At 38.0% G+C, this 23,024-nt stretch overlaps 1 pseudogene; it reads right to left on the bottom strand.

Annotated features, from left to right (window-relative positions):
• The window catches only part of LOC143642057 (tripartite motif-containing protein 44-like), a 58,233-nt pseudogene extending 35,454 nt beyond the window's left edge, over window positions 1-22,779 (bottom strand).
• Window positions 22,780-23,024: the final 245 nt, after the last annotated feature.

Genomic DNA, 23,024 nt, shown 5'->3' with positions numbered 1-23,024 from the left:
TTAAGTTTAATAGCATCAAGAATGACATTTGTACACATTTTATTTATAGGAAACATTCAGAAAGTTTCATAACAATGTTCCATTCTTTCCTTCCAAATTAATCTTTTACATTTCTAGAAAATTAACATAAACCAAATTCTAACTTCAAAAAAAGAACATTTGCCTTGGCTCATGTTTAATTATGGGCCTAGCTCCTCTAGTATATACATCACTGTTGGCCATAGATTTTACCTGTTTAAAAATTTTAAATGCTTTGTCATTTTTAGTAAGTCAGGCACAAATTGCAAAACTAAATCAATAATAAATAAATAATAAATAATAAATAAATAATAAAACTAATTATGTCTTAGCATACCCTCTGGTATATTTGAAACTAATCTCTGCCCCCTGTCCAAATACCACTTTGTTTAGAAGACTACAAGAAAATATAGTTCTCCTCATTGTTTCCTAGGTCTATTCAAAGAATTCTCTTAAATGCAAAGACCAACCTGTGTGGTTCCAGAGAAAGCATGTGGCTTCACATAAACAATGGATACAAAACTCTGCTGATGATGGTTCAGTTACCATGGGATAACACTTGGAATATCAAGCCAACAAATGACTGATCTGAATTTTTGCACATGTTCATGGATAGTAGAGATGACAAGAGAAAACTCTGTATTTTTTAGCATATCCAATATTAATATTACCTTGTAATGCATCATTGTCCATCTCCATGTCATAAGAGATACTGTTTTTCTATATTGTCTCCTATAGGTGGACACAATACCTTTATTTTATTTATTCATTTTTATGTGGTGCTGAGGATCAAACCAGTGCCCCATGTGTGCTAGGCAAGTGCTCTATCACTGAGCTACAACCTCAGCCTGTTTGCTACGTTCATATTCATACCTGAAGTCATTTTAGGGCCACAATAAAGTTAACCTTTATTTTGTCACAGACACAAAAGCTTGATTAAGAATGTTAACCACAAGACCAGTCACAATTTCTAAATCAAAATGCAGTGTCTCTGGCTAAGTGTGAAAAATATATAGATCAAATCAGTTGTCAAGAATCAGAAAATGCTTCTAAGATGAAGTTACTGGGATTAAGTAATTTTGCCAAGGTGAACTGAGAATGTCATAGATTTAAAAACAAAACTGTTTTACCATTGCTCTGTGGTTAACACCATGTTGATCACAGTTCCTAGAAATGGATTTCCAAGTCCATTATCATTTTCAACAAAAATTCTGGTGTTTATTCATATCTTCACCACAATGAAAGTTAGCTTGATACTTGAAGAAAAATTAGGATAAGATGTTTACTCAATCTCATCTCCAAAGAATTCAGGGCCAGAGAACATCACACACTTAGGACCTGTTTAAAAGCCTCTAGACAGTATCCACCTTCCCAAAAGCCCAGTTTACAGTCTTGATTGCACCTTACCAAACAGAGCAGCAAAGGAGGAGGAGTCTCTTCAGAGCCACCCTTATCCTAGGTGAAGGGGCCTTTCCTCTCAACCTCAGGACCACTCCTGCTGACTCTGCTGAGCATCAGGCCCCACAAAAAGATAAGGTTGAGGAGACAGGGGAGAGGGAGCCCCAGCACAGAGACTTAGAAACTCTGGGATCAAAGGAGTGATACCTGCAATCCACAGAAATGTTGTTGTTCACAGAAATCTATGAACCTCTAAGGCTGACGAGTGCTCCACACAGTGCTCCATAAAAAGAAACAAGGGAAAGATGCTGCCACAACACTGTGCTCTGCACCCTGATTCAGTGTGAACCACTGAAGCCCACTGTGTGCATCAAGCCCCTTTCTATCTCTTCACATGTCACTTTGTTTTTTTTCCCTCCCTGAGAACACATTTTTCTCAGTACAACTTACATCATCTGAACAGGACAATTTATGTGCTAACCTATGTGTGCACTGATTTTTTAAGTAGCTCATGAGCTGGGGTATTTCATGGTCAAGCAAGGCCTGAAGCCAACCATCTTCCACTCCATCTCAGTAGACCACAAAAGATTGTGGCACATGTGGTTATGTTTCTAAACCAGCAACTCAAGGCACCTAGAAGGATGTAAATCAACCTCCACTTGAGACAAACTGGCCTCTGCTATTTTTGATAATGTCAGGGTTCACCTTTGAATGCTGTAACTTTCAAGACAGTTTCAATCAAAGCCTCCAATTTCAGAATAGTCCAGGGTCTCTTTCATTTATTTATTTATTTAATCTATGGTTCTCAACAACAGGACTATTGAAATTTGAGACAGACAACTCTTGGTGATGTGGGGGGGGGGTGTGGTTGTGTCATGCACAGTGGGATGTTTTGCAGCATTTCTTGTCTCTACCTGCTGGACTACATGCCAGCATGCCACCATCCCACTTGTGGCAACAAAAAATGTTTTCGGTTATGAATGAATGGTCTCTGGGGGCACTATCTCCACTTGTAGAAAACAAGTTCTCCTCATTGTTTCCTAGGTCTATTCAAAGAATCCTCTTAAATGCAAAGAGCAACCTGTGTGGTTCCAGAGAAAGCATGTGGCTTCACATAAACAATGGATACAAAACTCTGCTGATGATGGTTCAGTTACCATGGGATGTAGAGTTGGTACATGAACCCCAGGCTGAATTTGTGAACAGCTCATCAATCCATCTGCAAGCTCCTCTGTTGGTTCCTGGAAGATACATTGAGATTACAACCTGTTTGATGAAAAAATAAATGAGCTAGAATCTTAAAATTTCACAATCATTTCGATTCTGAATTAATATACGACAAAACCTATATGTATGTATATGTCCATTATATATTCATACATAGCACACCAGTAGACAAAGAATCCAATTAAGTATCAATCCTTTCATATATCTATAATGATCAAGGTATCACTCTCTTCTGATATCTTCATCACCTTATAAGGGCTTTTGAGTACACATAAATAAGAACTATTAATATTATTACAAATTATGCATGTTGTCAGCCTGCATGACTACTGTAGTTTTATCTGCTGGGAAATGTGATCAAATTCCTAGAAATTCCTGCTTTGGTCTCTGTGTCTTAAGCAACGGCTCATCCAGATAATCATCTGCGGGAGCAACTTGCTTTGCAAGAGTGACAGCTACTGTGACAACTTCAACATGTCCACTAAAATCATAAGATATCCCAAGTTGCTATCCCTTTACTGTTCACTTCAGAGTGAGCACACCTGACCACCTGACATTGGGTGCTATCCTTATGTGTCTGCCTCTTATCAGGATTTAGCCTCCGTGATTTACCATTGGCATTTGGTTCTGTTTTCTCTGCTGCACTGCCAGTATTTGGACCTAGAAAATGCTTCCAAATGTCTACTCAGTGCATGGTGACACTGTCTTCCTATTATTGCAACATTATTTTCTAATTTCAAAGAAAAACGCATACAAAATACTGTGCTGAAATGGAGAATGCCTGGGAAAAATGATGTAATCTGTGCAAATGAAGATGGATTTTCCCTAAAGAACACTCTGGAATTATTCTCTAGTAGAACACAGACATCAATTGTGGTGGTGACAGTGGGGAATCTGTGAGGACCACATATCAAATACACAAGGGCTACACACTCATTTTAAGGTGTTGTATGTTTTCTACTCTAAGGATGAGGGGGAAATGGTTCAAGGAGAAAAGGGGAAGTGTGGAAATACAGATGCACATCTCCATTAGTGGGTACATTACATAGAAAGGCCTGAAGAAGTCAAGATTCTATACTTACAGGCCTCTAGCAGCAAGGACTTGGTGTGCCCTGGCTGGTCAGAAGATGGGAGGTAAGGGGGTGTGCAAAGAAATGTGGGCAACCTCTAAGAGCCTAGATTGACCTGGAGCTGATAGCCAGGAAGGCATTGAGACCCCATTGCTACTGCCAGAAGGAAATGACTTCTGCCACACCCACAAGAGCCTAGAAGAGGACCACAAGCCTCCAGATGAGAATGTGGCTTGGCCAACAACTTAATCTCTATCTCATGATGTCCTGAGAGCCCTGTGGTGCCAACTGTCTCACCCAAAGAACTACACAAAAGCAGGTATTGTAAGCTACTACTTTTGTGCTCTGTTAGAAAAAAATGAATTAATCATTCATGCAAAATATTTTGGGAGTAGGGAGTATAACTATGTCAGAAAATTGGGACAGCTCATGTCTAAGAACTACTTGTCTAAACTCCCAATGAATATGAATCAGGTCCACCTCTTCTGTTTGGTGCACAGATGGTGACCAACGGAATGTCTGCCAAAGCTTACTCACTTGTCTAATTCCTCATTGGTGCTTTCCACAAATCCTGCACTTGCCTTCACTGATGTAAAATATTGAGGAAACAATCAATACCAATGAACATTGTCTTTTCCAACTTTTTTCAAAAAAAGTAGTAAATTTAGAACAGAATATTAACAAAAGTTAATGGTTAGATTTAAAAAAGTAGACTCTTAAACTTCACCTTGTACAAATAAAAGAGAAGGTAATGCCTCCACCTTCCAGAGGGCTCCTCCCATCTTGCCATTCAACTTTTGTGGTCATGGTCAGTAACATCAGTACCACATGTACTGGCTTAGAGTCGGGCTATGAAAACATAGGTTTTTTAAAAAAAATTTATAATACCTGTTTTTCCCATTATTGGGGAGTATACAAACCACCCTGAAAGCAAGCTGACACTAAATTCTTTAAGACAGAGTAACAATAAGAAAAAACCATCTCAAGGTAGACCACTGAGAAACTAGAGTCTGTTAAGTGATTACTGGAATCTAAGAAAGCAGAGGGTATAGAATCACATTCCATTCCACAACTGTGAGGAGTGGAAGAAAAAGGCTGTAGAATTGGCAATTTGCCAGCGTGAATCCAATGCTTAAGTGTGCAAAATCCTTTATTGCGGGCTGGGGTTGTGGCTCAATGGTAGAGCACTTGCCTCCCATGTGCAAGGCCCTGGCTTTAATCCTCAGCACCTCTTAAGAATAAATAAATAAATTAAAAATTCCTTTGTCACAGTGACTCAAATTCTAGGAAATTAGGGTGAAGTTAATAAGAATTGGTTGAAAGTGTTGATGGAAGGATCCAGGATGAGGAGAGTCACCATTTGCAGGATGATCTTCATATGTAAGGCACTTGCTAAATAATTTATTTGATGCAGCTCATTCTTTTTTTAAAAAAATACCTTTATTTTATTTATTTTTACATGATACTGAGGATTGAACCCAGAGCCTCACACATGCTAGGTGGGCGCTTTACCCCTGAGTCACAACACCAGCCCTGACCCAGTTTATTCTTTCAGTGATCCACTAAATAAGTACTATTATCCCCATTTTACCGCTGAGTAAATAAGGCTGGGAGTTCCTGGAAACTGCCTGGTTTATAAGGTGTCCAACACTACTTAGAACACTAAGCAGTTAGGAAGAGTGTCTCCCATTTGATCTGTACCTGACTTTAATGGGAAAAAAAAACTTTGTTTTTTTAAAACCATTTGAAGCCTTAACATTGAATGAATAAAATAAATTCCAAAGTTGCCTGTATAGACTACAATAATTTTGTACTATTTAAATATATATGGTTATGTAAGTTATATAAAAATACATAAATATGAATGAAGTGATATTAAAAATACTTAATAGCACAATAATGAATAGATACTAGTTATGGGGACAGAGTCCTGGAGATTGCTTCTGTAGTAACTGCTAGTGTTTTTTTGAGGTAGATTTTGGTAAAATTCAGAATGTTCTAGGGGAATGACCAATGTAGACAAAGTTACTCTGAGAGTTTGAGGCAGCAGCTATTTACCAACAAGAAAAAATTTTAATATTACAATGCCTGATGAAAATGTGCCAGTGCTTTCTGGCTGAACAACAGCCCTGAGTATACAGAAATACCAAGGACATACATGAAAAGGAAAGAATTTCATTAGGTACAGAGGTATAATTTGGGAAAACTTACTTTTTTTTGAAAAAAATTCTTTAATGTTAGATACATGTATCTAAAAATTCACAACATACATAAACTATTATAGGTTGAACATCCTAATTAAAATAAAAAAATTCAAAAGAGATTGACAAAAATAAAGCTGAGCACCGGGGCACATGCCTGTGATCCCAGAGACTCAGGAGGTGAAGCAGGAGGCCAATAAATTCAAGGCCAGTCTCAGAGTATAGCAAGACCCTGTCTCAAAATAAAAATTATAAAGGTCTGAGGATGTGACTCAATGGTACTGGGTTCAGCCCTCAGTACCCTCATTCCCCCCCCAAAAGAGAGACTAATAGGAACAGATGAAAGAACATAAAACACACTGCAGAGAAGAAAATATGATTGTTTCACTGAAAATAAAACAAACACAAAAACATCTGTTTTCCAGCAGCAGAAGATAATAAAGAAATGAAAAAGAAAGCGTAATCACCATTTCAGACGTGTCATCCGAGGTTTGTCCTCTCATTTCATCAACTTCACTCTTCAGTGCTGATACCCTTTGTAGCTCTTCTTGTGTGTAAATATATCAGATATAACCTTTATCTCCTCAGTAGTTTGCTGTAAGTAAGATACAAAAAACCACAAAATGGGTGTCAATATTTTGCAGGAAGCCATATGAAGTATGCAGACTTCATATTTTACAAAAAAGTTATAAATAATAAGTTTGTTTAGAATTCTGAAGGACAATCTTAATGACTTTTAATATTACTTCATTCAATTACATGCCTCTCCATGTTACCAACTTTTGGAGTTTTTAGCTGCCCGTCTCCTCCTGACTAGCAGGAGAAGCAGGGAAAGCACGCCCTGACCAGAAGGAGCCAAGAAACCTCGCGTAGGACAATCAGATGTGCCAGGGAGATGAGTCGAAGCAGGATCTTGTTTATTGAGGAAGCACACACAGCTTATATACTGCACAGGAGCCAATCAGGATAAAGGTCAGAGGAGTGGAGTGAGTTCACATGCACACCCATCTCATAGTCTGTAAGAGAAGGCACAAGCTGTCCACGAGGGCGGAAGAGTCCTGGATCTATCCTGGTGATGGCCTGTTTTTTCCGTCACCACCCACAGCTCTGCCTCCTGGCTGATCACCAGGTGCCTTCCCAGCCACATGTGCAGCCCCAAGACCAGGAAGCGGGCAGCAAGACATGCTCTACAACCAACCTACACTAGATTTCAACTACGGTATCTTCAGGTGCAGAGGAGGTATTTCTAATTGTTGTCTTTACAATAACACTACATATTAGTACAGAAGCTGAAACAGGGTCATACTCAATAAATACTTGATGAATTCTCAGGTGGTAAGTTGTTCTTGCATTTGCTCACTCACCGATATTTACTGTATATTTAACTGTGCCAAGCACAGCTCTAGGCACCAGAAGATAGCAGTGCACAAAGAAAGGGGAGGGGGCGAGGGAAATCCCTTTGCTCCACTGAGCCTACTACTTCTAGTGGGAAAACTAAGCAACATGCAAATAATAAATAAATAAATAGATAGATAGATAAATAAATAAAAAATACAGATTGTGTGAGGTAAGAATGGGGTTGAAATCTTAAATCATAAGATGATTAGAGAAGGTTTTCCTGAAGTGATAGCTGAGCTAAGTTCAGAAGGAAATGAAGGAGTGAGTCTCTGGCAAAAGAATAGAAGCAGGAGGTATAGTTTAGGAGAAAAATCTAGAGAGTACAGCACCCTAGAAGACAAGGGAAAAAATTTATAGGAAGAAGTAGTGATCAACTAGGTCAAAGATGAAATATTGCTAAAAGATCAAGTAAGAAAAGAACTAAGAACTGATCATTGGAGTTAGCAATGGAAAGGTATTTGGGATCTGACAAGAAAAATTGCAGTAGAATGATTGGTTTGGAAACCTTTCTGAAGGTGGTTCCAAGAGAATGGAAGAACCAAAAGGTGAGAAAGATAAAGGAGGAAGAGTTGGGATTTTAGCCTAGGATTTCAAGGGATAGAAGGGTAGAGGGAATTACAAAGAATTAGCTCAAAATTCCAGTGTGATTTTCCCTTTAAGCATTTCCAAAATCCTGAGCTGTGCACAAGCAGAAGAGGACTCTCAGAAACCAAGTGGAAACAAGCAGATGATTGTTAAAGAGCTGAGCAAGTATATCAACAGTTTTACACTGCTAGGGAAATGGAGGTAGGGATTCAAGCCTTGTCAAGGTGTAGAAGCCTTGCTAAATGCCCTAGGCTATCAGCTGAAGTCTCAGAAGAGCTACTTCCTTAGAAGTATGGGTATAACCTAGGAGTAAGAGCTAGGCTCCACAAGTCAAAACCACTATCTAGACTTCTGCCATAGATTTGGGGACTCTATCTTAGGAGTAAGCTACAACTAAAAAAATGTCAACTCTAACAAAAACCACCCTTAAATAGATCAAAGTTATCTTCCAGAAAAAAATTGAATTCTTTTTAAAGGAAGACAAAAGGATGAGGTGTAGCTCAAGTGATAAAGCACTTGTTTAGCATGTGCAAGGCTCTGAGCTCAATCACCAGCACAAGAAATTACAAAACCAAAAACCAAACACAAATACAGATGGGCCTTAAAATTTCAATCACATTTAACGCTTAAAATTTATAAAAATTTGTATGAAAGCAAAGTAATAGAGTCAAATGACTGAAAATCAAGAGGAAAAAATAAGATAATAGGAGTAGATGCTCAAGTGAAATAATTTATCTGATAGGTACTTTAAAATAGTTGTGATTAATGTATTTAAAAAAATAAAGTTGGAGATTACAAACAACTGGAATCTATAAATAGAACCAAATGGAAATCCTAGAACTGAGAAACATAACTGACATTAAGAATTCAAAAAATGGATCAAATAGCAGATGAGGCTCCTCCTACCAATTCTCCCTCCTCCCTCTCCCTACACAGGTATTGAAACTGTATCACAATCTGAAGGCTCTCCTGGTCCCTTTATCTTCCGTTTCCTTTATTCTTTACAAGTGTTCCCTTCAATAAACATCTAATCCTATTTTGGTGTGTGCTTCTTAGAAGATTTGAACTGATACAAGGATGGGTGAACTGGCTTTTGAGGGGAAACAGTAACACTAAGGACAATGGAATGTTGCTAAGTTCTGTGATGGTTGAAGAAATAAAATGACAGGTTCATAACCACTAATCAGTAATTTAAACCAAAGTCAGAGAACCTCCTTACGGGGTTTTAAATAAACCCTCATTTCTTATTGTTGAAGGGCAGACGGAACTGAAAACCAGGCACAGGATTTAACTATAAGACGGGCAAATTTTCAGAGAAGTATGAGCTATATAAGTCTAGGAAACTATTCTATGCCAAAATCAGGGTCTTGATGGAGAAGGGAACAGGTGGAGAGTCTAGGATGGGGTATCTCCACACACTCACTTGAGGTTCTTCAATCCCATTTCAACCTGTATGTTCTGGGCAACAGCAAATAGCTAGATTGCTGGTCAGGAGTTTAGAAGAGGCAAGATAGTAATACCGGAAGTGTGAGGATAGGAAGGTGTAGGGAAGAGGCATGTGAATGAACCTATGGGAGTAGGCACTTAGTGTGATCACCTTTTCATCACATGTCCACCAGGGAATGCCCACTGCAGAAAAGACCCTGAACAACCAGAAGGAAAGGATGACTTGGCCAGGGATGTCAACCAGTTTCTGTCACTGACCACTCAGAGCTTGGCTAATGGGCTCCTGAACAGAATTGCTGTGTTGGCAGTGATGGAGACTATGTCAGGGCCAAACAGTGCTTGGGCTCTCTGTCCTCACCAGTGTTCATGTAGCAACTGTCAGTGTCAACTGTCTGATGTACCAGCAACAGAGGCCAATCCTGAGCTCCTGTGGGAGTGGGTTACTGATTAAAAGGATGAGTTTAACCTGATTTTCCTGTCTTTTCTTGCCTTTTTGTCGTGTTATGACACAGCACAAAGGCATTAACAGATGCCAGACCCCTGCCTTTGGGCTTCCCAGCCTTCAGAAATATGAGCCAAATAAACTTCTATGTTTCTGATTTACCAGTCAGTGGTATTCTGTTCTAGCAGTAGAAAATGGATAAAGGCATGTGTTCAAGGCTTCCTTCCCCTTCAGCTAGAACTGCCTCTCATCTAGATGACTGCTTCTGATCTAGATGACTTACTGGTAGGATGACCCAGTCCTTCATCCTTGGGAGGTGGGAGACTATAAAAACTGTGCCTTTATTAGGCTATGGTTGCTAGACTTGCCCAGTTACAGTTAAAATTGTGCATGACAGTAGAAAGATGTCTCAACAAATTACCTAAGTGACAAATGATTTCTTTCTGTCTCCATTATATAGCAAGGTTTGTATCACTTTATACACTTTATAATATCCTGCCAATATAACTTTTTTCCCCTGGATTGTTGGCATGAAGAGCCCAAGTAATCAGATGGTAGTCAGAGAACTAAGTTTTGTGGGCTTTTTTTTTTTTTTTTTTTTTTTTTTGGTAAGTGTGTGTGGTGCTGGGGATTGAACCCGGGGATTTGTGCACAGAAGGCAAACACTCTACCAACTAAGCTATATCCCAAGCCCTAGAGCATTAAGTTTTGAGAGCCTTATAACACAAGTATACGTACTCTGGGAAGCAGAACATCTAAACCCACAGAGCTTAACATTGTCTGGAAGGGAAGCATAATTCCCTAAGTGAACCAATAACAACAACATGAATCCAGTCATGAGAGCAGAGTCCTCATGCATGCTCTAATCACCTCATGAAGGTTCTGCTTCTCAACACTGTTGCTCTGGCAATTAAATTTCAACCTGAGTTTTGGAGGGGACATTCAGCCATGGAATAGAGGAAGGAGATGCTGACTATCTATTATGTCCTCAGGAACAAATGTAATAAGAAGATTTCAATTTGTGTACTAATATTCCTACTAGAAATTTTGACCAATCAGAATCTTATAGAAGGTACACTGTGTGCAGTGAGTTTAATGTGAGAAATAAGCCGATTTCCGCAGTGGAAGAGGTGGACTTAGTGGATGTTGTTCTCCACTCATACCTCACCTGCAAACTGCTGTGCTGACTACTAATGGTTCACAAGTGCCCACTTCTGCAGAGCATGCCCTCAGCCAACTGGGAACCTCCTCACTTAAGAGGTTTTCCCCTATCAAAGTTGATGGGGAAAAAGACTTGACATGGGGCTATGAATGGCCAACCTCCTTGCCTCAAGGTATAATCAACTCTGTGGTGCAACTTGCTCAGTTTCCTCCAGGGATCAGAATGAATTTGACTCCAACTGAGACCTGGTCCTTAATGGCTGTTTTGTGTTGATCCATGTCCTTCCTTCTGGAGGCACTACCTCACAAAATCACTTGTATAGGAATTCCCTTCTTGGGCTCTATTTCCAAGGAACCCAACTTAAGAAAAAAATATAAAACAAAAAAGTTCTGTCAAGAACTTAAAGTCAAAATAGATAAGCAATAATCACAGTTAAAAATTTTAAGAAATTTCTCTCAATACTGTTGCAAGAAGCAGACAAAAAATCAAAAGGGGTATGGAAAATTTGAGTATGAGGGTTAACACATTTGTTTAAATTTACATATATAGAATATGATTCCCAACCACTGTAAAATATACATTCTTTTCAATTGCACATAGAATACTTACCAATGCAGACCATGTGCTGGGCCATAATGCAGGAATAAGCAAATTTCCAAGGACTGAAATCATAAAGTATGTCCTCTGGTTACAGTAGAAATGAGCTGGACATCCATACAGAATGGTAACTTGAAAATCTCCAAATGCTTGATTTGAAGAAATAATTATAGGTAAAACAACAACAACAACAGCAACAAAAACACACAATGGAAATTAGAAAATAATTTGAAGTCACAATGCAGTTGCTACTATCAATTTTAAAGTTAGTGCTGTTAGATCCTGTTTGATAAACAGTAAATTTTCACTTTTAAATTTTCTAGAAGAAAACAATTATTAATTAGCATGAAACAGAAAAGTTCATGTTGTCAGCTAAAAGGAACCACAACTGGTTGAAATTCCATTTACCTCTACCAGCTATTGCTAGCATGTGAGCAGCATCCTCATGAAACTGATTACCCATGAGTGGGGGGGAGAAAAAAGTCAAACCAAGAAAACTCAGAGGCACTCGCATCCACAATGAGAAGAGCTTTGTTCATTACTACCCTGGGTTTAACTTTTTTTCTGATAACTACACCACAAACACATAAGGGAAAAGCCTGCAGGTAAACTTCTACAGAGCACCCTTTCTGAATATTTCTTTCCAAAGCTCCTTGGAAGTACATGCTTAGAAATTCCTACCCAGGAGGCCATGGTAAATAAATATTTTACAATCATTCTCTTCTCATATTAACTAGTTAACAAAACATAAAACCTATTTGGACTTCAGCTTCTATTAGTAACCCTAAAGTGAGAACACATTTTTAACGTAGTACTATTGTGCTTACTGCTACATTAAAAATAAATGAATCCATTTATATGACATCTCTGTAGTTAATCAGAGAAAACTAATAATTTTATTTTTTTCCCAGTAAAAACAATGACTCAATATAAAACTGTAACCCACAAACCACCTGGCATTTGTATTTACAGCTGCCCAAGATAATACCATATGACCGCAGATGTTGAATATTTTCATGATGTTGCTTAAGAAGTTCTTCTGTCCACTGCAACAGGCCACATTCTGCTTTAAATTCAGCTATTATTTGATGCTTCTTTTTGAAAACTGTATACTTGCTTCGAAGTTTACAGACATTGTTTTAACAATAAAAACATAATATGTAATTAAATGAGTAGACTAGTAGGTAAGTATTATATATACCTAGCTATTAGTATTTTTTTTAAAGAGAGGTAGAGAGAGAGAGAATTTTAATATTTATTTTTTAGTTATCGGCAGGCACAACATCTTTGTTTATATGTGGTGCTGAGGATCGAACCCGGGCCGCACGCATGCCAGGCGAGCGCTCTACTGCTTGAGCCACATCCCCAGCCCTAGCTATTAGTATTATAGGTACCTTGATGTGTTAGAAAACTGTTCTCTTCTCACTAACACATGTGTAACAAATATATAATAATTTAGTTTTATTAGAAAACTTGGAATGATTTAACAGCTCAATTAAAACACTATAGGAAGAACCTGGCTACAGTATTTAAATCACTTCAAAACAAAAGCAAGCTACTATATTACTGTACATGGGATAATTATTTGGGAATCTTCTTATCTTTTTTAAATGCCCAGTGCTTCTTAAAGCTACTTGGTTTGGGGGCTTAATAAATAATATTACAAATAATGAAGTAATGAACATAATATTGAAATTTGGGGGCAAAATGGAAAAAAATCACTCATGTTAGCTCTGTTACCATGTTGGTATTTTTTCTTCCAATTTTTTTTAAAGATATTTTTATTAGTTATAGATGGACACAATGCCTTTATTTATTTGTTATGTGGTGCTAAGAATCCAACTAGTGCTTCACACAAGTGAAGCAAGTACTTAGGCAAGTGCTCTACCCCTGAGCCACAACCTCAGCCCTTTCCTTCCAATTTTTAAGGCTAATCAGCATTTCTAACTTACAAGGTAGCAAAATAGATTACAGCATTTCTAAAATCTATTTTTTCTTAAAGACCAGAATGTTTCCTGAGTACACAAAGAAAAGCCTTAAAAATAGTAAGATTAAAATTTCTTCTTATAAAAATAATCCTCTAATTCCTAGTTTAGATTTTTTAATATTTTACTTTAACTTTGAAAGAACTGGTGAACACATGATGTTTTAGAGCAAGGAAGTCCAAAACACTTTTCCTACCTGAGTAAGTCAGTTTGAATACTAAGGAATTCAGCCCCCACACAGAAAATTTCCATGGCTTGGTTACAGTAACTGCTCTAAAATATGAAGTCATAGCCACATACCTTGCAAATTTTCCTTTTAAAGAATAAACATGGCAAAAGCCATTTGCTGCTGGCGACCTTGGGCGCGGGGGGAGCTCGGTAGAACCCAGACTCTTTGAAGAATTCTGCAGACTCTCTGGTCCTACAACTCGGCCTCCAGGAGCCTGCTTGGTCCCAGGTGTTCTTTGTGTGGCCCATCGCGCTGCTCGGAGGACTGCCCTCCGCCGCCCCCCATGCTATAGGAGGGAAATTGGAGATTCTGCGAGTTCAGCTTCACTGCCATGCCTAAGAATAAAGGTAAAGGAGGAAGAGGACGGGCAAGAGTGTGCTCAGGGAATCAGAATGATGGGAAATGGACCATTAGAAGCAATGAATTTCAATGGTGTGAAGAGGTTTGTTACATCAGAGGGAAACTGAGAAAAAAGGTTTGGAGAAATACATCAGACATTATATTGGTTGTTCTCCAACACAACCAGAATAACAAAGCTGATGTAATTTTACAATACAACACAGTTGAAGCTAGAAGTCTGAGGCTTATGGAGAGCTTCTGGAGCAGGCTAAAAATCAATGAACCTGATACATTCAGTGGTGGAGATGATGAATTCAGTTTGATGCCATTGGAGTTGATGATGAAGACTTTGATGCTATCTAAATTGAACTCAATGCTTTACATTCCAATTTTCCTAAAGATTGTCCTGCAGTTTGGATTTTGGCCATAGCCCTCAAAAAAGATTAAATTTTCATTAACGTGATTATAATTTTTTAAGGCAGACTGTGATTTATTTCTAAGGTATTTGTTTCTTTAAAAAATGATAATGCTGAATGACCTGAAGTGAAATATTAAGCCCACTTTGTGCTATCGATGCAATGGAGCTTATAGATAGATGAGCACATCTATTTGACAAAAAAAAAAACAACCCCAAACAAACAACAACAACAACAACCACACACATACACACACACACACACACAACAAAACAGAACAAAACAAAAAAAAACATTACTACCTTTCCTACTTTGACCACTTGCAGTAAGTAAATGGAGCTTACAGATAGATGAGCACATCCATTTGAAAATAAAACAAAACAAAACAAGAAACACACACACACACACACACACACATACACAAAACAAACAAACATTACTACCTTTCCTACTTTGACCACTTGCAGTAAGTAAGTGGATGTTTTGAATGAAAAGGAATATATGTGTAATCCTGATATAACCACAGCCTCAAAATCCCTAGAGTAACTGTATGTTTTATTGAAAGTGTCCTGGGCAAAGTGCCCCAAATGAACTCTACACTGGGCATCTGTTAGTCTCTGGAACATCTAAGCCAATCTCCCCTTTTGTCTTGCTGTGGTACAAAACTGTTTTTAAAAGCTAAAATAAATGTTTTTGGTGAAAGAACAAACCCACCAATTACTCCATGTGTTGTATCTGACTGGTTATCATTTGACATCCATTATACATGCTTCATAAGGAAAGGGTAGTCAGGTTCAGATTAATCATAGTTCCACACAATTAAGCATTAGGTGGCCACCAAAACAGCTAAGGAAGAAAGGAAACACATTAGAAGTGCTTTTCTTCCACTGGAAATTTCTTCTAAATATCATCTGTGCTGCAGTCCGGCTGCAGCAAAATAACCGGGGGTGACGAATGACTTGTGTACGTTGATACTGCAGGAATGGAAGCCGTTTATTGTAGGATCTGAGCGATATTTATACATTTTACACAACTTATCTAATTAGCATAAAATAGATACAGCAGTCAACCAATAAGGAATCTCCACACTTAATGGCTCACTTTTGTTACTTTACAAACCACTCCCTCTGGCATTTTGCCAGGCGCCATGCAGACTTGTTTACAGACTCTAACATTTCTCTGGCAAAATAACAGGTGCCAATCTGACTTGTTTACAGACCTTAACACATCTGGATTTTAGAAGATTTTTAATATTATAGCAAAAACAAAACATGATAAATATGTTGCATCTTCAGACACATTCAATAAATTCTATAGAACATATTTCCAAAAAGAGTCAAAAGAAACATAAGCTTCTGATCTATTCGGCTAAAATGCCTTTCAATCAGCTATTTATTATATTTTTATGATCAATCTGATAAGTAAGCAAAATAGTATCTTGCTTTTTATTTGCATGTCTTTATTAGAAAACGATATATTTTTAGTTATGTTTATTGTGTATCTGTAGAAATTTTTTCAAAAAATGACTTGCCTGTCTGTGGCCCAAATTTTTATTTATTTATTTATTTATCTTTTTCTTGTACATCTGGAACAGTGACCCTCAAACTTTCTGATCTCATGAATCTTTTACATATTCCTAAAATTATTGAGGATCTCAAAGAAATTTTGTTTATGTGCATTTTATTGCTATATTTCACATTAGCAATGAAAACGGGGAAAACTTTAAAATAGAAGAAAATATAAGTACACATTCCATTCATGGCCGGAGAGATGACATGATCACAATTGAGCCTCTGGTAACCTGTACTGTGCACTCATGTGAGAATGATAATAACAACTTCCTCTCCTTCCCCTAGTGGTTCACAGGAGTGACAGTGGTGGCTTGGAGAGGCGGGGCAATGAGGAGGATCAAGAGCTGTACACAGGCACAGGCCAGGGGGCCTAGGGACCAAGAATGTAAGAAATGAGGTCTGGAGATGTGGCTCAAGTGGTAGCGCGCTAGCCTGGCATGCGTGTGACCCAGGTTCGATCCTCAGCACCACATACAATCAAAGATGTTGTGTCCGCCGAGAACTAAAAAAATAAATAATAAAAAATTCCCTCTCTCTCTCTCTCTCTCTCTCTCTCTCTCTCTCTCTCCCTCCCTCCCTCCCACCCCTCACTCTCTCTAAAAAAAAAAACAGAATATAAGAAATGAGGGGCCTTGGGAGATATGCAGGGAGTGGACCACTGGGTGGTGAGTAAGGACTCAGCAGAGTGAGAGGTGAGTTATGCAGGTACAGATCAGTCAGCTAATGAATAACGATGTGGAATGATGGGGTTGGAAGCTGAGGAACACAGCACAGGCTAGCAGGCATGACAGCTGAGGATAGAGGGTAGTGGGGAGCCATGGGAAACATTGGCACTGATGAAGATGCAGGTTGAAATGGGGATAGAAAGTTGGTGTGAGGCCACAGAAATTGGTACATTGGCTTAAATTGAGATTAAAAAAAAACTGTTAACTGACAGTGATAATAAGTAAATATAATAGGGCCAAAACAGCTAGTTTCTCAATGATACAAATAATGCTTTAAAACTAGCAAAGGGCTTGCTGCAGACACACACCTATAATCACAATGTCTCTGGAGGCTGAGGCAGGAGGATCCCAAGTTCAAAGCCAGCCTCTGCAAAAGTGAGGTGCTAAGCAACTCAGCAAGACTCTGTCTCCAAGTAAAATACAAAATAGGGCTGGTGATGTGGCTCAGTGATCTAGTGCCCCTGAGTTCAATCCCTAGTACCAAAAGAAAAAAAAAGTATCTATCACAGAAGATAATTTTAACTGTTCAGGAAATTCCTTTGTCAGAATGTTGGCAGAATAGGAGATAAATCATTTCTGTGCTTATTCCTGAGTATTACCTCAAGCATAGCAATACAATGAAAATAAAATATTAAAATGATAACCAAAGTGCAATGGGAAAAAAGGCATTTTTTTGAAACTACTTCTTTTATTAATAAAAAATTCAAAGAGATACTAATTAAAATGCCAAGTGAAAAACAAATATGTATAGCACTTGTCATTTGCAATCAGAAGAACTAAAATTCAGAGGTCAAAGGTAACATCTGGAATATTAACTTTTATAGTAGTAGCAAGTATAAAATGTATATACTTCATTACCAAAATTCAAATACTCCTAACTGAACTCTAAATAGAAAATGCCAAAGGATGATAAATCACTGTGTATGTCTAGGGCTTGTGAAATATATCTTTATTAATATAGTCATGTTCCTAAATCAAGGAATGAAGTTCTACATGCAAATAAATGGCCACTACAGCTTATAACAAGCCCTCAATTTCAGTTCATTACATCTACCACATAGTCCTGTGACCATTAGACACCTTATCCATTCTAACTGGGCCTCAGAGCAGTCAGGGTACCACAGTATCCCCTTTTAGGAGCACAGCTGCAGAAGTGTTCAGACGTGCCTTCAGATCTCTGCAGCACACTAACTGGGTGACTTTGGGCAAGTTATTAAATTCCTCTAAGTCTGTTTCCTCACTTAAAATAGAAATAATACTTACCTCATAGGCAATTTGAGAGGATGAATTAGAATAGACTGTATGCTACAAAGATAAATTTTACCATTTAAACCATTTTAAAGTTACAGTCCTATAGTATTAAGTACAGTCACATTGTTGTGAATTAGTTACCAAGGATGTTTTAGAAGTACTCAAGACTAAGGGCCTAGGAACTGCTCAGTGAATGGCTGCTAAAATAATGCTAATTAGTCTTATCTCATTTCATCTTGGGTCTGTGTAAATTATTAAACCTTAAAGATAAATCATTATTTCTGCTGAATGGCTCCTATTATAAAAAAATTCTGGTTTCAATTGTTAAGCTATGAACTATATTTCTAGCTTTCAAGTTCTTCATTCAAGTGAGTGACCTAAACATAAAAACTTCAGAAGTCAGCACATTGCACTTACAAAGGCCAATTACTGTTCTAAGAATGTTACAGGTATGATTCTTCTAGGAGGTATATATACTTCACATTTTACAGCGGAATGCAAAGAGATTAAGAAATTTACCAAAGTCACTCAGTTGATAAATGACATGGCCAGGAATGGCATTCAAACAACTTGAGTACTAGAAAATGTGCTCTTTAACTATTCTGCCATCCTGCCTCTGGGCACATAATACCACCCACAGGAATGATTAGATAAAATGCCAGATATTAGGATTGAATGAGCCTTTGAGATTTTCAGAAGCTTTAATATCCATTATTTCATTGTCCTAGAGCCTCTCAAGAGCAATTACTCCCACTTTACAGATGGAAAACAGAAAAATTAAGTAATTTGTTCAAGGTCAGTAGAAACTTGTGGGAGAGACCTGGATCTTAGCTTGTCTACTTGTTAGCTGTGTGATTCTTTAACTTCCCTCAGTCAACTGTGAAACAAGTACTAATAACATCTCTTTAAGAAGCAAAGAAGTATATGTAAAGCACATAGCATAGAGTTTAGTATTAAAGGTGCTCAAAAAATGTTAATTGTTTGTTTTCCTTATTTGATTGAAAGGGTTTTAAGGTAGAATAATTCTACAATTATTAGAATGTGTAAGCGAATTTAGCAGATAGTTTAATATAAAAACCAATATAAAATTTAATCAAATTTCTATACATATTTAAAAAAAATTAGAAACGTTTTTATAATAGTATAAAATTTTGAAATATCTAAAAATAAACTTCACAATGTAAAGGATCTTTCAGGAAAAAAAATATATTATTGCGAAGCAGTGAAATCTAAAGAAATTAATCAAAAGACTTCTTATTGTAATGGTATTAATTCACCCTATATTGGTTTATAAATTTTATACAATATTAAAAAAACGCCCAAAATGTCCTGAAAAAAAGTTTTATAAGAGCTGTAATGCAAAAACAAATAAATAAACAAATAGATAATTAAAAAATAATAAAAAATCACAATTCTAAAAAATGTTTTATAGTTCTATTTTATAAAATGTAAAGAATAAGGCTGACTGAGACACTCTGGTAGAAGAAAAAAGTAGAAGGATCTGCTCTACCAGAATTTAAAAGCTGGGAAAACATCTTGTTCACACAGAAATATACTACAAAGTACGGAAAAGAAGAGCCAAGAAACATGTTCACAAATGCTTGATTTATCACAGATGGCACAGCAGATCAGTATATAAAGCAATTTTTTTTAGGTCGGGGGGGAAATACTGGGGACTGAACACTTGGGCGCTCTACCACTGAGTTAAATTCCCAGGCCTTTTTTTTTTTCTGGAACAAGATCCAACTAAATGGCTCACCTTGAACTTACAAATATCCTGCCCCAGCCTTAAAAATCATTGCACCACCACACCTGGCCAAAGGTGTTCTTTTCAGTAAATGCTGCTAGAGCAACTGGTTATCTGTATGAAGCAAAACATAAAATAGACCTCTACTTCCACTAATCAAAAATTGACACTAAGTTGAATAAGATCAAAAAAGCACAAACCATAAACAAAAAGTATTGATAAATTTTAGCATGTTAAAATCTTCATTCAAGGAACAATCTTTTTTTTTTTTTTAAAAAAAGAAAAAACACAAGTTAGAAGATATTTGAAACCCATGTAAAACAACAAAGAAGTAAAACAACAAATGCATGGAAAATACCTGTAAATTAATGAGAAAAAACATATATGATCTAATAGAAAATATGCAAAAGACCTGACTGGGTACTTCACAAAAAGAGGAAATACAAAAGATTCTCAAAATCATAGTAACCAGAGAAATGCAAATGAAAACCACAATAAGATACCATTCATTAAATAAATAGCCTTCAGATTGACAAAAAATAAAAACTCTACAATAGGAAGAGGTGGTGAAGATATAAAGCAACAGGAACTCATACTCTTCATGATGGTACAAATTGGTATAACCACTTTGGAAAATAGTTGGTAGCATCTAATACTACTGAAGATAGGAATGGTCTGTGACTCAGCAATTTCACTCCTAGATTCATCAACCATTTTAAAAATACAAGTAACCATATACCAGGACACATAAACAAGAATGTTTATACCTACACTTTAACAGTCCAAAGCTCCAAAAATCTTCATCTGTGACTGAATAAGTAACTGTGGAATACTCATAAAATGGACTTCAATACAGCAATAAAAATGAACCACAACTCATTTGAGGAATCTCACAAACGTTTAAAAAATGAAGCAAAACTCAAAAGAATGCATAATAAAAATATAAGACCAATAAAATCAAGTTAAAATAAATTTAGTAAGGCATACATATGTGGTAGAAGTATAAAGATCAGCAAGGAAACTACCCCAAAGTCAAGAGAATGGATGAGATGAATGTAACTGGAAAAGAACATGGGTGGTACCAACATTGCTAGTATTCTACTTCTTCCCTGGGTGGAGGTTATATCACTATTTGCTTTATAATTGTTACTGTTCATGTTTTTATACTCTTTTTGAATGTGTACTTTAAAATAATAATAGGAATACAAGGGATCTTCATTATCAAAATATTTGTTATCCAGCTAGGTGCAATGGCACATGCCTGCAATCCTAGAAACTCGGCTGAGGCAGGAGGATGACAAGTTAGAGGCCTGCCTCAGCAAATTTGCAAGGTTCTGTCTCAAAATAAAAAAATTAAAGAAATTGGGGTGTGGGTCTGTGTTAAAGTTCCCCTGGGTGCAATTCTCAGTACTAGAACAGTTTTTCTGATCCCAATGCCAGCAACTCTATGGTTGCTTAGGGAGCAAAAGCCATCATGAAAGGACATTTACTAACGTGCTGATCACTAAATGCTAATCACACAAACTTCTCAACTTGATTAACAACAGCAGTTTCTCTTGTTGTAAAAATCCATAATACAAATACATTTGCAAATTCATTCCGTCAACAAATATTTACCAAATTCTAAAGCTTGCCAAACACTGTTCTCATGGTACCAGCAAGGTCCAAGATAAGTAAAAGGCCAGACAGAGAACCTGAGAACTTTCATTTGGCCTTGGCCTTCTTACTCTCCTACCAAGTTTCACACACCTAGAACCTAAAAGCAGCAATCCAAGGCACACATCAAGTCATTATGAAAACTATTACTCTAGGGAGGAATCACTCCTTGGATTCACTTGATAAAATCATGGTTTCCTGTTTTAAGTAGGCAGAGATCCCCTTATCAAGAACTCTCCGTCAAGGCACTAGTTTTAACAATGGTGATGATTTTTACACTGCCCAAAGTGGGGTTACAAACTTTCAAGGATTGCTTTGCCTGGGATCCAGAGACCAGAGGCTTGAGATATTTCAGAAATTATATACTAGATTTTGTATGTACTGTAGTTTTTCTCAGGTTAAAGTTCATACCTTCATGGATTCTCAAAGCTTTTCAACCAAAAAGAACAGCTGTGAATACGAACAGCTCCCAACAAGTTGAATATTCCAGCTTCTGAGGGACAAGTCATGTAGTCACTGCTAGGTCATCTTAATTGAAACCCAGCTGTCCTGACCCCTAGGCCTGTGCTCTCAATGCCCAATACTTACTCTTAGTTCTTTGAAGGCTTCACCTAGAGTGGAGAACTGGTGGCCCTGGTAAGCCTCAATGTCTGGACACAGGAAACAGATGAGCTGCCTATCTTTCTAGCAATTAGGGCTCAAATCAAGCTCCTGGTCTGGACTCTTCCTCTGGGCCACTCTCTGCTTCCTATTCTATTTCAGGGTGAAATTGGCTTTCTGCCTTGGTGGCATCTCCTCCCTCCTCAGACTCTCCTTGGTTGTCTTCTTCTGCCTCCTTTTCTTGTGCATCTTCATTTCCTTCTCAGGGTCCTCCTCACTCTCTTGGTTGTTCTTGCCCTCACTCTGTTCCTCAGCCTCACTCTCTTCCTCTGAGTCATTGTCCCCCTCCTGCTTGCTTGCTACCTTCCTCTCCTGTTCCACCTTGGCTGAACTCTTCCTCTAGGCCCCTCCCTGCTGGCTGGCAGGGTCCAGGCCTAGGTTTCATGAATGTACTCAGCCAGGTAGTGACCTTGGAACTTCTGCCTGTGCCTTTGGCATTGCCGTGGCAGTAGCAGAGCCTCATTCTCTGCATCCTTCCTTGCCCCAGAGCCTTTTCTGAGTGGCACTTGTCATGTGCTATCATGGGGCAGATTCTTCAAGGCCACGCCTACTTAGGAGGCCAGGTGGGTGCTTTGCCGCTGTGGCTAGGCCTTGGGCCACAGGCTTCTAGCTTCCCTTCTCCTGGACTGGGTCCCCTCAGCGGGAGTTACCACCATGATGGGCCATGTGGGGTCCTGGTGCAGGACCTAGTGCATAGGGCCTCCCCACTGGCTCTACCTGCTTCCTGTGTGCTGGGTATGTGTGTGTGTGTGTGTGTGTGTGTGTGTATGTGTGTGTGTATTTCCTGGGGATTGGAGCCAGGGCCTTGTGTATGCAAAGCATGTGCTCCAATAGTGAACCACACACAGCCCTATGCATAGCTTTTCCTCTCAGCATAATGTTTAGGGGACTTAGCTGTGGT

The sequence above is a fragment of the Callospermophilus lateralis genome, chromosome 1 (assembly GCF_048772815.1).
Source record: "Callospermophilus lateralis isolate mCalLat2 chromosome 1, mCalLat2.hap1, whole genome shotgun sequence".
In the NCBI taxonomy this organism is placed as follows: domain Eukaryota; kingdom Metazoa; phylum Chordata; class Mammalia; order Rodentia; family Sciuridae; genus Callospermophilus; species Callospermophilus lateralis.
Note: the sequence above shows the minus strand (reverse complement) of the source record. Positions and strands in the feature narration are given on the sequence as shown.